We start from the raw sequence: 14,034 nt of genomic DNA, 5'->3' as shown, positions 1-14,034 counted from the left end.
ACAGGCAGGTGGGGAGAGATGCTAAAGAAATGGTCCAGGGAAGAATCAAGGCAAGCTCACGAGATTTTCTTTTAACTCAGTGCGTTTGCACAGAACTCACACACTGTGTCATTAAAAACAGACAACAGTGGAAAACTAGTTCTGGCCTTTGAGGCATTTCTGACCTAATTACGCTGAACTTGATGTGCTCAAAGCCCTTGAAAAGTGCTGCAGTTCAAGGCAGTTTCCTGATCAGCTCTGGGTTCAGACTAACTCCTGTATATCTGCACCCATCTGAGCCTGAGAAGTCGCACAAGGATTGCCCAAGTCACATAAGCTTTAAAGTGTCATTTCCAGTTCATCCCCCCAGGCTGTGAGTGTTTCTCTGCTGCCTGAAATGGCAATTTCAAAGCTTTGCCAGAGACACCCTTGGAAGAACCTGCCCCATCTCTCACCACCACGACGACACAGGTTGCTGAAGCCCAAAAGCACTTCCAAGTCCTGGCTGCCCTCCCTTCCCCGCAGAGCCCTCCACATCTGCCCAGCCTATGAGGAAGGGGAGAAACACCTCGTTGGGCCAGAAACCAGGACACTGAAAGGCAATTCCCCAGCCTACGGCAAGACGGCCTCCACCTTCTGGGCCAACCAAGCACTCTACCCTGCCTGTGACTGGAAAAGGAGCCTGCCAGCTTATCAAAGAAGAAACTGCTAGAGTATCACAATAGCTGTGCCACCTGCAGCTCTTCAGGGCTACTGCTCAGTGCAGTCCCAGGTACCGAGTGCTGACACCTTCCTCAGCCTCATGGACTCTCCGTAGTGCACGGATCTCTGAACTCAATAGTTTGCCGCTCCCAAACGTGAGTTTGCCCTCTCAGGCAATCCAGTGATTGCACTCAACCTTCTCTCCCCAAAACATCATCCTCAGCTGTAGCACGGCTGGGACCGCAATGGCAAGGGTTAAGCTCCACGCTGTGCATGGGTTTACGTGCCCTAATCCGTTCAAAAGCCCCAACAGCCCTCTGAGACCGTGTGTTAGTTTTCCCCTGGGGCATCTATCTTTCTGAGACGAATCTCTCAAACAAACCTCAGCTTCTGCCGCTCCTCCTCTTCCTGATCAACAAAACGCTTCCACTGGAAGTGGGCCGTGATGGCACTCTGATTCTGGATGACCAGGGATCTTAGCTTTGACAGCGTGACAGAAGTCTTCTCAACTGTCAAGGAGCTCTTGTCAAGCCTGATGTTGACATTTACAGCTGTTCCACAAAGGCTTTTGTGAACATCTTCACCTGGAACAAAGCAAAAGCAAGTCTCGCCTCATCTCACTTGCTGACGGAAGTACAAGGAACAGAGCAATCTGCAGGCAACAGAAGAAAGAGCTGCAGTTTTGAGCTGCATAAGCAGTTCCCCGGATCAGGACACTTAGCATATCCTGACAGCTGCACATGCTACAGCATGAGGATGTCCTGGCACCACCTCAGGCACCTTATTTTGGGGGACGTTCGTGGAGATGTATCTTTTCAGATGTGCCCGGGTGCCCTTTGGGCTGCCATCCCACTCAGGTCACAGGGAATTCTACATCCAAGTCACTCAGTGACGCTGAGGAGCGCCACCTCAGCCATGCCTTGCCCAGGGTCTCCTGCAGGCAGGAGATGCCCCCAGTGTCGTGTCATCCTCATCTCCTGGTCCTGAAATATTGGGCATAGCTCTGATCTCACAACCCAAGCGGGAGCATTTGAAATGCAATGGAGAAGGGCAGAAACAACAATGGAAACTACAGAGCAGCTTCTGTGCTGAGCTCTGCACTCAACAGGCTGCTACTGGGCCCTCGGATCCATCTGCCAACTCCTTCTTTGGCTCCTGCTACGGTCACAGCCAGGTGCCTCACCACTGCCCGCACATTCTTCCTTGTCAAACGTGCTGCTGTTACCACTTCACCACCGGAGAAGTGAGTCCCTTCACTAGGGTAAGTGTCCTCTGGAAGGCTGGAGACTTACTTCCAGCACCAGAGCAACACGCACAGCAGCACAGCCATTTCAAAGTGTTTCTCCAAGGTGGTGTTCACGACCTACCTTCAGACATCATTGCACCCTCACATTACTGACTCCAGCCAGCCCTAGCAGCAGCTTGCTCATAAACCTCACCACTAAAGAACTGCTGCTAACAAGGCGGTTTCTACAGAATCATTCCCAGGCTACAGCAAAGCTCAGAGCACCCTAATGGCTACCGCTGCCACAGTTACTGCTCCTCCTGGTCACAAGTCCTCAGCATGGCCCAGCTCTCAGCACAGCACCAACTGTACCCATGCAGCACATCACAAGAAGAGGGTCTCTACCTCAAAGGCCTTCCCGGGAACTGTAACACAACAGATCGGGATGAAAAGCAATGACCCGTCAGGAGAGCTCTAGGGGACAGGTTGCAGGCTCTTCAGAGAGCTCTCTTGCACGTTAAAAGCCATCTCCTTTTCAGTCAGGCTCCCTGCTGTGAGTTCTTCTGCAATGGAGCACCCAGAATATTCGCCATCGCCCCCGGTGCACCGTGCGCAGGAAGATCTGCCTGCCTTGTTACAGGCTGAAATATTCCAGCACAGGAATATCTGGCAGCCAGCAGGGGAGCTTTGCTCTACTCAGCGTGAAGGAACCTTGCAGAAGGGATTCAACAGGACAATGAAGCCACCAGATGATGACAGACAGCGCAGACAGCGCTCTGTTTCGAAGGACACACGGAGGGTGCACCACGCGCTTACCTGTGTCATAGTGAACAATCATTGGACTGGTATAAACACCGGTCTTTGGTGGGTGGAATTCCACCGTGACTTCCATCGCTTCTCCAACGCCAAGAGTCCCAATGGAGGGATCCACAGAGAAAGGGCTGCAACACAAAGAGAGAGATCAGGACTGTATGGGAGATCCGGGCCCTCCATTAAGTTTGCAGTCTAGTTCGCTTCAGCTCACTTGTGCAAGCAAGGAGCAAGCAAACCACAGTCGGTACAAGAAAACCAGAAGATCCAGGATCAGAAATAGAGCGGGTGACTCTCCCTGCTGAAAGAGAACCAGACCTCAGAAGATCCCGCGGTATACCACGACCCCAGCCCCCCACACTCTGCACCCAGTTCTCAGTTCTCAGCTCTTCACCTCTGCACACGTGCAATCCAGTTACTCAGAATTCTGCTTTTTTGTGTAGTTCACTTAAAACTTTCCTAATGCTTCCCATTTCTTTATTGCAACTTGGGACTGAAATAGTTCATTGCCGAAGTTCGGGAACTCTTAAAACCCTTGTCAAGGAGCTCTCAACACACGCTCTATTACCCAGTAGAGTAGTTGGCAAGCGCCTTGCAAATAGATGCTAGACTTCACTGGGTATTTACTGTGGTGGTGCCTCTCACCAGCTCATTGCTTGCCTGTTTCTTGAGGCTGTGTTTGGGATCCGTGACCTGAGCCCCTCGAACTGTCCTCTGCCACACAGCACCTTCTTCAGCAGTCAAGCTGCCTTCCTACCTTGCCTCTTCCAACCCAACAGCATCAGACCTGCAAGATGCTGCGTTGGAGACACCACTGCAGTGTAAAACTTGCTTGCAGAGCTTTCTCAAAACACTGCAAGCAATGGCAAACCCCACGTGTCCTGCCCATCTCCAGCACCTCAGATGCTCTGCCTCCTTTTTCTCACAGTTTACAAGCCCATGACCACGCAACAGCGTTTTGCGCAAGGGATGAGCTCCTTTACCTCAGAGTGGTGATGCTGTAGCAAGCCTCCCGCTTCCCCACGTTGCGCACCAGCAGAGTTTTCTGGGTGCTGAACCTGACTGGACACTCGGAGAAGTTCAGCTGCTCAGGGAAGTCCAGGCTGGCTCGGGCACCTATGGCTCGGATAGGCACAAAGAACTTCTCCCTCTCTGTGATGATGATAAGCTCGTCGAAATAATCCTGCAGGGAGAGAAACAATCTCAGCACAGTGCCTTTAGCACCATGCCCATGGCAGAAGAAGAGCTGCTGGTTTCTGTGACTCTCACAGTAGCATTCGGTAATGTACATGCACTTTTTACCTTCATGGCCTTTCATTACAGATTATTTCACAAGCAGGGGCAGCCAGGGACCATGGGGCAGATCCTCTTTAGTTTCTACATGCATGCTGCCCGAGGGTAGGCCAGAGTATTGAACTACATTTAAGCAGCAAACAGAAGATGAGGAAAAGGCCATGCACAGGCAGCAGACTCTCAGCCCTGAAGCCAACAGACGTTACGTTAAATATTCCACCACTGAAGGGGAAAACAGCCTGAAACAGGCAAGAGCCTCCAGCCTATGGGAGCACAACCTTCACCCCCAGGAAAGAGTCTCCCCCAGGTCTAGATCCAGTGCAACTCCACTGAACGCAGGCCACTTCTTCAAAACCCACACCACATGCCTGCTTTGGAACCCAGCCCTGCAGGTTCACCTTCCCCTCAAGGCGCCATCTCTCGGGACCTCCACTCTCACCTTGTCCTCATCAGGTCTGAAAAGGATGCGGTAGGTTGAAGACATGCCCGGTGCTACCTTATAGTCCTCATTACTCGGGCTGATCAACTCGAAGTAAGGAGAGTTCCCCAGGATGACGTTCAGCAGACGAGGAACCTGCAGGGAAGACACAAGTAGGATTTTGTCGCTTGTGGAAACATGAGAAGGGACCAGGACAGGCCATGTGACATCCTTCCTTACCACCTTTCCAAAACACTTTTAGCTCTGAAGCTACACGCACGTAACACACGAGGGTGGACTTGAATCCCTTCTGCTGAGCTACACAGCTGCAGCACAGAGACAGTAGGAACAACACGCCCTGCTCTGAAGGCAGCAGGAAGGAGATGCAGTACCTCAAGTCACCTGCGTATTCAACAAGCCCAAAGAACATGCTTGCTTCTGCCTGCACACATCCATGCAGTCATACCTCTGGAGGGGGAATGTATTATCTGAAGGCAAACCAGCGTGCGTTATACGGGGAGGGAAGGAAGTCACTTCTGACACACCAGGGTGGAGCGGGGTGGTCAAGCTGCGGTGCTAGTCATGGCGGTGGACCAGCAAGAGAAGCAGACCACAGACACTCTGGGCTTCCTGAGAATAAAAGCTTACCTCAAGAGCAAAAGGACGAGCGCAGGAAGACAAAAGAACAACCCCAGGAAGAAGCAGATGGCTAAGAGAATTTAAAGGGGGCTGCAAAGCAGCAAGGGAGATCCGTAATACAAGGAAAGGCTGGTGCAGAGATGAGAACACCCAACGTGCCTCTACGATGGATACCACAGGCACGGAGACAGCAAACAGACATTCTCTAGCACACAGGCAGCAACGCCCCAGCACCCAATCTCATCTCAGAAAGCATAACAAGGAGACTTTGAATGGCAGGCAGCTCCACTGATGAACACGACGAGCCTTGGAAAAAATGCAGGCTCATTCTGCACCCCTGACCCAAGCCTGGTGACCCATGGCCAAGGCAGCCCTGGACGCTCTAAACACCCTTTGCTCCCACCAATGCCCTGGGGCAGCAAGCTCCAGGAGCCCATTTCCCACTGCAGCCACACGTTCTGGTCGCCAAGTCCCTTGGCACGTGAGCCCAGGTGGCAAAGATCTTCAGCAAGAGCCACCCAGGATGCCTCTGAGGGTGCTGAGGAGCAGCCTGAAGACAGGAAAGCAATTCGACAGCAAGTAGGCAAGAGCAGTAAGCATAGAGTGCAGCACTTCCGTATCGGAGTGAATACAGAGCACCTATTGGGCTCGATTACACTTTGCCTCTGTTACACATTGCTGCTAGCTGCAGTTTTAGGGGGCTCTGACAACCTCAGCTACCACATAGGATACATCAGTAGGATTCCGAGGAATGTGGGAAACTCGTGAGACAGAGCACAATGTTCCTTTTCTCCAGGACATGACCAAAACCCAGCAAAATTAGAACATAATGAACTCTCTTGGGATTAGCATCTCTATCTTTGTGCATTTAAATATGCCAAGGGTTTTCCTTAGAGCTGGTCTGCCTTTTACACCAGGGCTCTCCGACGCCTGAGGTTGTACCAGCTTCACAACTGATTCATTTTGGGTAAAATCAACAGTTCACACACTGCCTCCCCTTCACAGGGCATAGAAATCCCAAGCTGCAGCTGTTACCAGTCTATTACGTTTTATTGGGAATGGCACCAACATCAATGCAGGTGTTGTTTTCCACTTGGGAAGCACGAATAGAGCAAATTCACTGTTTGCCTCTTTGCTGGTACTTGGCAAAGGCAAACATTCTGAGGTGCTGCACGGATGAGGGAGCAGCTGAAGCCAAAAGGCACAGTGGGAATGAAGCAGAGCAGTAGGAAAAGAGAAGCTGAGGCCCATTTTAATAAGCAAAGGGCACACCTGCAGCAAAGATTGCCCAAAGTCACTGTGAACCACACCAGTGGTGTCCCTTGGGCATAGGTACCCACATTGCAACTTCCCAGTATGCCCAAGCTACACCAGGAATGACACAGTACTCTCTGGGAGTAACTGAGGGACCATACCTTCATCCTTCCTTGCCAAAGGCTCTTCCATGCTCTACCACGTCCCTGTAAAACCTGTTATCTCAGGAGATACTCTGACTTCTCTTGCTGTTCCTCCCCCTACATTAAGCCCTGACGGTGTCACTCCTTTTGTCCCCTCCTTTGTTTCTCCCAACAGGGAGATTTGAGGAGGGCGTTAATTCACCTGCACACTTCCACCTCCCCCCCGCTCCCCGCTGTGCCCTCCTCTCACACACACGTCTTGCTCTTTCTTACACAACCGGATCCTGAATTACGCCTGTTTCTCACCTTTCTCTGCTTCCAGCACACTTCCTCTTACGTACCAAGAGAATCCCTGTGCGGAAGAAAGCGCTCCGCGACAGGACGTTGAACTCAGCCCCTTTCCTCCCTCCTGTCTTTTCCCACCAGCTTGCTCTTGGCACATGCCTCACTGGAGCAAACGTTTCCCCAGCTGAAATTCAAAAGGTCTCCATTTCCCCCTCTACAGCAGAGCAGAACAAAGTTGCTGCCACTTCTCAACTTCTCCCTGCTCATTTTTCTTAGGAAATCTCAACAGGATCACAATCTTTCCCGTTCAAGTTGGAGACCTTCAGGAGCACATTACCCTGCCTGTGCTGGGATTCTCCAAAGAGAAAGCACAGCCACGCTGGCTTAGAAACACCTGAGCAGAACCGAACTAAGCTTAGCAGGAGCCTCAAGTGGCACCTCAAGTCCTCCCCTTTAACTGCTGCTGCTAAGCCAGCCTGTTTCCCCTGCTCTTCCAAAACACCCAGCCTGGAGTGCTAATGCCAGGAGTTACAACTTACTCCAGCACAAAGTGGAGAAAACTCAAGCCCTGTGCTTTGACACGGAGTTGCACACAGGGGGCTCAACAGGCTGAGAGAGGGAAACATGCCCTGCCAGAAACCAGGATTAACCAAGGAGCCACCGGGACATGGTGCACACTCGCGGTAAAGCATGACAGCAGGCAAGCACTGCCCAGCCCTCGACATTCCCATCAGTCCAGGGCTTTCAAGGGGAAGCATGCTGGCTCAGAAAGCTCCTTTGGCTTAGTTACCACCAGTGAGTGGCCAAAACCAGCGGCAGAATCCCCAGCATGGCAACATTTCCCCCATCTTGCAGAATCACGCTGCTGAGACATTTTATTCTGGATGCGCTGCGCTGCAGCAGGTAACTTGCTCTGCTGCACACCACGTGAATTCCACTGCTCTCCTCCTCCAGCCCAGTGCTCAGCCTCCACAGCCCAGCACTTACCCTGTCGATGTTCCTCAGAGCTAGCGCCGCTATGTAGAACTGGCGGGGAAAGTAGTTCTCAAACACCACCTCGGATGGGAACGGCTGGAACAACCTCTGGTCCAGGCCAACTGCTGAGAACTGCAGATGCAAGACAGAGCAGAGAGAGCTTCAGCTGCTGGGAGAAAGATTAACGAATGAAGATCCCACACTGATCTCCAGTAAATACAGTCTCTTGGTGAGTACATCTGCCCAGCTCACACTAGGAGATGGGAGCCCACCCACCTCCGCTCTCAGCTCACAAAACGTTTCTGGACCATGTTGAGCAGCCTCAAGCTAAGAAGCTCTTTTGCAGGCTGTTTCTCCAGGCTGCCTTCTCCAAAAGGCAAAGCAGCGCCCACCTCCAGCAGAGCCCTCTGCTAAGGGGCTCCCTCAGCTCCAGACGCTTGCTGGAACAGTCACGAGCACTCAGGGAGCAAGCAAAACCCAGGAGTTTCCAGGAGCCTCCACAGGAAACAATTTGCAGGTGAACTTCCCTCTGAGACAGCGAGACTGAGTCCCACGCATCCCAAATATCTTTTTGGTTTTTTGATGCAGACCCGAGAAACCAGTCGGAAGACACCAGTACCAGGGAGGAAAGGCCAACAAGAAAGTAACAGGGCAGGAGGGAAACAGACAAATGAGGTGAATGCTGGATGGGGATGAAGTTTCAGCTGAAGTCTCAGCATCACGGGGCAACTTGAGCTAGACTGCAATTCGTATCCCCTTTCCCCACGAGCTTTAAGTTGATGCTTCACTGTATTCTCTTACTGCTCGTTTCTTGAACACCGCTGCAGAAGCAGCTCTGAAAAATGCACGCAAAGACCAAACGCTGACCCAGCAGAGGCAGTACTTGGAGATAATTCCTCCCTGCTTGCTCTCCCCTCTCCCAGCTGCACTGCTGTCACTCGAGAGACACAGGCAGCTCTCCCGCTTCTCCACAAAAGCCACGCTCAGGCCGAGCCCAGTAGCTGTAGCACTGCCAGTTATTTGGGCGCCCGTCTTACGTGTTCCCACCTCCTGTGCTGCCTGGGGCAACCCATAACCGATGTGCTACATCAGGTCTCTTGCTGGCAGCTTTCTGCTCAACAGCCTACCTCAGTCATCCACCCACCTGGACTGTGTGTTAGACTGAGCAGTCCTGCAAGAAAAGCAGCTTTGAACATCCACCTAAGAGAACACTGATCCAGGCAAAGCACATCCACTCTTCTCTGCCCAGCAAAACCCACCCACTGCAGCAGAGGTTCCACTGCCTTTGTGCAGACCAGGACTTCAATGGCTCATTGGAGAAATGTGTATTTTGCCTTTCCCCCAGCAGAAAGAACTCCACCACCACCACTTGGAAATGACAACAGGACCTCATCACCAAGCTGCTTGGGTAAGCTGGAGGCAAGGCTGCCACAAGCACGTGCCCTCTTCAAATGTCACATCAAACGGCAAGGAGAAGAGCAGGGAAAGGCTACCTTTTGATGGGAGACTTCACCCATGTCCCGAAGCTGGGTAGCCCGGGGCCGCCTCATCTCCCGAGGGCTGGCCAGCCTCTGCCTGGTGGTGAGAGACTCTTCTGCTTCTCTGACCAGCTTCGGATTACGAGATGCTACCACTCTGCTCTGGAATCCATCCGCCCTTCTGGAGGACCTCATGGGCCGGGGGGTCTTGCCACTGGCCATGTCGCAGAGGTCGCCTGGAAGAAGCAACAGTTGGACAATCCACAACCCCAGAACCTTAAAACCCTGGACCCACGGAACCCTGGAACCCCGCAACCTCAGGCAAGGGCTCTTAAAGCTCACCCAGTTCCAACCCCCTGCCACGGGCAGGGACACCTTCCACTAGGGCAGGTTGCTCCAAGCCCCGTCCAACCTGGCCTTGAACACTGCCAGGAATGGGGCAGCCACAGCTTCTCTGGGCAACCTGTGCCAGGGCCTCGCCATTCCTGGCACACCCAAAGGACACAGCTGTGTCTCCAGCCTCTGGCATCCTTCCTAAGCGGAGAACACAGGGCCTCCCCACCCTCACTCATGATTAGACCATATTTAGGCTCCATTCATAGACGTAAAACCCCACAACAAACAGACCCTGAGCCAAAACAGCCTTTTGCTCTGGGGGCAGTCCCACGAGCCACACAGACGCACCAGGCGCTACTGGGACTTCTCACCCTCTCAGCAAGGAGCCTGATGATGTTTCTAACTAAGTCAGCACAGAGTTCAAGACTCTGATTAAGAACCATAGTTTCTCAAGGCTACTTTGCCTGGCTCACGTTACAAAGATTATCTGGCAAAAACGGCTCCTTCCAGGCAGGAAATCACCCCACTGCCCAAGAGCATTTCTCCATGCAGAAGGACGCCCTAATTTTCACTTGTTAACACCCAAACTCCAGGCTCCCTCCAGGCACTCCAGGCTGCCACAGCAGGAAAAAAGCAGGAAACCATCGAAGGCACATGAGCAATTAGCTCAGAGCTACGTAAAATCCAGGATGATATTCCCTCCTGCTTCCCTGTGCTCCACATCACCTCTGCTGTGTGCACTTGCTGTACACAGCAAGACAGCATCTAGACAAAGACGGCCATTCCCTGCCCCTCGACTGCTCCCCACACCCTGCAAGCAAGGCAATCACTTCATTCCTTTACTGCCAAGGCAGCGACAGCACGGCACGTGTTTGTGGTGCCGGGCCCTCCACGGCTTCAGGAAACAAGGCTACCGTTTCCTTTTGTCCTTGCAAGAAACTCCAGAGCTCTGCACTGCCCTACGGACAGGAGGACCTGCTGCAGCAAGAGCTGGGATTTAGAGCTGGAAATAACTCCTTTTCAAGGGAGAAACCTAATGGGGATGATCCAGCATTAAGCTGGGTTTCAGTGGTTTCTTACCGGGTCTTAAGAATAACTGCCTTATTCGTTCCAATTCTCCGAGCTGTGATTTCACTTCACTTGAAACGAACCCTGTCGTCGCCCCCACAACGCTTATTTCCAGAGGGCTTCCAACCTCCACAGCCCAGCCAGCCCAGCAGCTTCCCCCCGCGCCCTGGAGCAAGGCTCTTCCACAGCCCCAGAGCCTGCAGGGACCAGCCTCCCAGAGGAGCAGGAAAGGAGCACAACGGAGCAATCGGGCACATCTCCCTGCAGGGGCAGGACAAACCAGCCACCAGGACACAGCACCCCTCCAGCCCACCACCCCACGGCTCCCTGCTCCCCACCTCAGACAGCCAAGGCTCCCTTTGCTGCAGGACCTACAGCCTAGCTCCAAGTCTCTACCCTCCCTGCAAGTTGCACGGCAATTTCAGAGCCCGTTCAAGCCCTTCTACCTGCCCAGCCCTGCTCTTAGCCCAGGGATGTTTAAATCCTGCCGGCTATCACACAACTGCCCCATCCCTGCTGCCAGCGGAGCTGCCTCCTCCCTGCCCAGGGCCAGACGCTACCTGAGCACGGGTGATTCACGCTTCTCCTGGAGGATTCCTCCGTGCGGGGCCCAGCCTTGGCTCCTGAATGCCCTCGCGCTGCTCGGCAGCTGTGGGCAGCTGCAGGGACAGGAGCCGCCCAGGGACGCCTCGGTGTGGCTCTTGCCCACCAGCACAGCAGCTAACTGCTGCTGGGCTGCCAACAGCCAGGGGAACCTGGGCAGCAAAGGACAGGGCTGGCACCTGGGCTGCCCAGCCCCTCTCCTCAACGCTCTGGCTTTGCCAGCTAGGGCAGGGTTTCACCAGCGCCTCGAGGAAGCAGAGCTCAGAGCCTGACAGTAGCTCAAGCCTGCTCCTGCCTCAGCGGCTCAGCAACTCCTGCTCTCACTGGGCCACGGCTGCTGCTCGCATTTAACAGCAGCAGCTCCCCTGTACGTCACAATAGGCGAGGGCCACACGTGGCTTCCACGGCCACCGCAGGGCCTTGCTAAAGCTACAGCCTTGCGGATCCCTGCAGCCCCCCTACGCCTTCAATGTCTCCCCCGCAGTGAAGCCCTGCACCAGGGCTAAAGTGCACCTTACAGCAGCATTTGGTCACGCTCCGTGAGCGACACATAAATTGCTGGAGACACCGCAGATGAGCCAAGAATTTCTCTGCTTCAGCAGGAAAGAAAAAAGCTTCCGCACTGACTACAAGCAACCATTTAATTCCTACTTTGCTGGCCCACGAGGAGCCCCGCCACACCAGGGCCATGGCCAGGCTGCCTTTGGGGTGACCCCTGTTGCTGTCCCTGGTGAGCACCCGTCGATGACTTTGTACCCATTAAGCCTGCGCACACGGGCACACGCACCACACAAGGCCACCCAACTGCCCGGGGCATCTCAGCCCAAGCTCCCTTCCAGGGTCATAGAATCATAGAATAATTAGGGTTGGAAAGGGCCTCAAGATCATCTAGTTCCAACCCCCCTGCCATGGCCAGGGACACCTCACGCTAAACCATCCCACGCAAGGCTTCATCCAACCTGGCCTCGAACACCGCCAGGGATGGAGCACTCACAACCTCCCTGGGCAACCCATTCCAGTGTCTCACCACCCTAACAGGAAAGAATTTCCTCCTTAGATCCAATCTAAACTTCCCCTGTTTAAGTTTTAACCCCTTACCCCTTGTGCTGTCACTACAGTCCCTGATGAAGAGTCCCTCCCCAGCATCCCTATAGGCCCCCTTCAGGTACTGGAAGGCTGCTATTAGGTCCCCACGCAGCCTTCTCTTCTCCACGCTGAACAGCCCCAACTTGCTCAGCCTATCTTCATACGGGAGGCGCTCCAGTCCCCTGATCATCCTCGTGGCCCTCCTCTGGACTTGTTCCAGCAGTTCCATGTCCTTTTTATGTCGAGGACACCAGAACTGCACACAATACTCCAGGTGAGGTCTCACAAGAGCAGAGTAGAGGGGCAGGGTCACCTCTTTCGACCTGCTGGTCTCGCTCCTTTTGATGCAGCCCAGAATACGGTTGGCTTTCTGGGCTGCGAGCGCACACTGCCGGCTCATGTTCATTTCCTCATCGACCAGCACCCCCAGGTCCTTCTCTGCAGGGCCGCTCTGAATCTCTTCTTTGCCCAACCTGTAGCTGTGCCTGGGATTGCTCCAACCCAGGTGTAGGACCTTGCACTTGTCATGGTTGAACATCATAAGGTTGGCATCAGCCCACCTTACAAGCGTGTCAAGGTCCCTCTGGATGGCATCCCTTCCCTCCAGCATATCAACCGGACCACACAGCTTGGTGTCACTGGCAAACTTGCTGAGGGCGCACTCAAGCCCACTGTCCATGTCAGCGACAAAGATGTTGAGTAAGACCGGTCCCAACACCGATCCCTGAGGGACACCACTCGTTACCGGTCTCCAGCCGGACATCGAGCCATTGAGCACAACTCTTTGCGTGCGGCCGTCCAGCCAGTTCTTTATCCACCGAGTGGTCCATCCATCAAATTGATATCTCTCCAATTCAGAGAGAAGGATGTCGTGTGGGACAGTGTCAAACGCTTTGCACAAGTCCAGGTAGATGACATCAACTGCTTTACCCTTGTCCATCAATTCTGTAGCCCCATCATAGAAGGCCACCACATTGGTCAGGCAGGATTTCCCCTTAGTGAAGCCATGCTGGCTGTCACCAAGCACCTTGTTGTTTTTCATGTGCCTTAGCATGCTGTCCAGGAGAATGTGCTCCAAGATTTTACCAGGCACAGAGGTAAGACTCTGTAATTCCCCGCGTCTTCCATTTTCCCCTTCTTGAAAATGGGGGTTATATTTCCCGTTTTCCAGTCGTCGGGAACTTCACCTGGCTGCCATTATTTTTCAAATATGATGGCCAGTAGCTTAGCAACGTCATTCGCCAGCTCCTTCAGGACCCGCGGATGGATTCCATCAGGTTCCATGGACTTGTGCACGTTCAGGTTCTTAAGACGGTCTTGAACCAGATCCTCTCCTATAGTGGGCCTAAGGTCTTCATTCTCAAATTTTTACCTTTAAGTGGAACCGACTGAAGTCTTAACCGCGCTTTCCCAAAGAATCTTAGAGAATAACAGAATCGTAGAACGCTTTGGATTGGAAAGGACCTTAAGATCCTCTAGTTCCAACACCCTGTCACAGGGAGGGACACCTCACACAAGAACATGGTGCCCAAGCCCCGTCCAACCTGGCCTTGAACACTGCCAGGGATGGAGCATTCACCACTGCTTTGGGCAACCTGTGCCAGTGCCCCACCACCCGCACAGTGAAGAATTTCTTCCTTCTAGCTAACCTGAACTTCCTCTGTTTCACTTTAAGCCCATCACCCCTTGTCCTCTTGATACAGTCCCTGATCAAGAGTCCCTCCCCAGCATGCTGGTAGG

The sequence above is a fragment of the Lathamus discolor genome, chromosome Z (assembly GCF_037157495.1).
Source record: "Lathamus discolor isolate bLatDis1 chromosome Z, bLatDis1.hap1, whole genome shotgun sequence".
In the NCBI taxonomy this organism is placed as follows: Eukaryota; Metazoa; Chordata; class Aves; order Psittaciformes; family Psittacidae; genus Lathamus; species Lathamus discolor.
This window is presented reverse-complemented; position numbering follows the sequence as displayed.